We start from the raw sequence: 2,413 nt of genomic DNA, 5'->3' as shown, positions 1-2,413 counted from the left end.
AGCAGAGTGGTGTGGGTCTGAAATCCTGGCCCTTGCTAGGTATCCAGAAAGATACTTCTATCAACTTAGGTTCCAGAGCTAAGAACCCTCTCTGGAAGATAGTGCCATTTCTTTCAAAACTTGAGCAGGGCCACCTTTTAACGCATGATTGGAGAAGGAAGAAGAAGCAGTTGAGTTGGCACTTCCCCACCTTTATATAGCGACATAGTTTCACCAGGAGAGGTGCAGCTAGTGTCCATCCCAAAACACCCTGCAGCTTTGGAATTAGGACACTGTTCAAGGAGGTTAAACATATAGTTTAAATCCCATTCAGCAGAGAAAGGAGTAGAACCTGGACCTCATCTTATGCAAGTGCTCTACCACCATGAGGCAAAGGTGTGGTAACCCTCAGCTACCAGTGCATTTTGTGAAAAACCCAATTTTGTCAGGCATTTGCCCTGTGAACACCTTCAAGATCCAGCCCCTCAAGGAAGACAAGCAGAGGAATGACTAGTTTCTGGTTACCATTTGGTCTTACACATGAGATAGGCACCAAACTCCGCTCAGCTCTCTCTAGATACATAAATGCCGGGACATGCACAGAAAAAAAATGTAGGCATCTGCAAAATTTTAAAGCAAGAACATTAGGGACTGATAGGATATCTAACTGTGGTGCTCTGTAGGTGACCAGGATACTGGTTTCATGGGTGCATTTCTTTAAGACCAAAACAAATGAGATAAATACAAATAATTTCAGTCAGGACCTACTCCTTGCTATGCATTTGAATGTTCATAAGCAAGAAATGGGGTATGTCTAATGTAGCACTGTGCCATTCCAGTCAGAGATACTTGAGCCTATGTCTGAAGAAACTAGGTCAGATACCAAAAGCAGCATTAGAATGACATTACACACATGGGAATAAACCATATTTCTCAGTGAAACTAGTTCCCTTGGACAGAGCACTGTGCTAGCATAGCTATTCAGGTCCTGATACATCTAGCCAGAACTGCATTGTGTCATTTAGATACACCCTAGGAGCCAGAATGTCATTTACACTAAGGCTCCTTCACCATGTTTTGTGTAATAAAAAGCAACAATCACACCAGTTGTTAAGATTTCTTTCAGAGCTCTTTTGGACTATTTCAGTATTTTAGATGAGAATTGTGTAGTTAAAATACTTTATATTAATATCTACCACAAATCCTTACCCTAACCTTAGATAGTTAGGTCTATTGTAAACATCATTCACTATGGCCATTTGTACATATGTTTGCACCACAGTGCAGGGTGCTTTTAAAAGCGCCTGGCACTGCAGTGCATGCATTTGTATAAACGGTGAAATGTACATCAGTGCTGAGAAAATGGTGGTGACACACTTTTGAACTAAAACACATCAGCGGTGTCTTAGTTCAAAAGTGCACTGTTGTCATTTTCTCAGCACTAACGCACATTTCACCGTATCTACAAATGTATGTGACAGCGCTGGGCGCATCAGCTCGCATGTGGAGCAGACTCAATCAAGTCTTCTCTGACACACCAGATCTCTGGTGCGCCAGAGCAGACAAATGTTTGTGTATAGATGCCCTATATCTGTAGACCTATTGTAAAAGTAAGGAAAGAGGGACTGCCCCTTTTTGAAAAATATTTTCTAGTCACAAATTGCTCTGATTGCAATTGGAAATACAGACGGTTAGTCTCTTCCTTAGAAGTTTGAAATAATCTAATCATTTCCGCTCAGAAGCTCACATGAAACATCATTATGTGTAGATAACTGCAGTATAATTGAAAGACATAAAACCAGTTCATCAATATAGTTCATGTAGAGTATCATATTTTCTTGCCTTCCCCTTCTAACTTCTGACCAGAAAACTAATTTTTTACCATAGTCTTGGTTTTAGACTCTGACGGCAAACTTTGGCATACTTGCATTAGCCTGAGTTTAGGATTAACAGTATTAATATAGAAGGCCTACACTTCAATTTCTCATAAAATATTTCAAGACTATTATGTTGTACTATTTATAAGAAGTCATGACACTCAGATGTGGATTCCAATTCGTGGGACTACTTGACGGTTGCTCTTTTTCCACAATATATTCATCCCCAGACATACTGGCTATACAATAAAGTATTTCTTAACTGTTAGCTTTGGAAATATTTAAGTATCTAATTAGTTTTATCTAAAGTACTATTACAAAAAGTAAAAAGTTAATAATTGTTAGGGCTGGTTATGAGCTACACCGAAAAAGTACCAAGCTTCTGAGGGAAGTATATAAATAATTAGTGACATGCTTTAGGAAGCCTGCCTCTCTCTGTTCATAGTACCTGTGCTCATTTAATTCCAGGAGAAAAAATGTCCATTCATTCACAGTGAAGGACAGATAAATTGGTGTCCAAGTAAATGGAGAAAAGTGATTTTTGCTAAAGTACTGAA

Source organism: Gavialis gangeticus, unplaced genomic scaffold (genome assembly GCF_001723915.1).
Source record: "Gavialis gangeticus isolate Ggan-Ray unplaced genomic scaffold, GavGan_comp1, whole genome shotgun sequence".
NCBI lineage: Eukaryota > Metazoa > Chordata > Crocodylia > Gavialidae > Gavialis > Gavialis gangeticus.
This window is presented reverse-complemented; position numbering follows the sequence as displayed.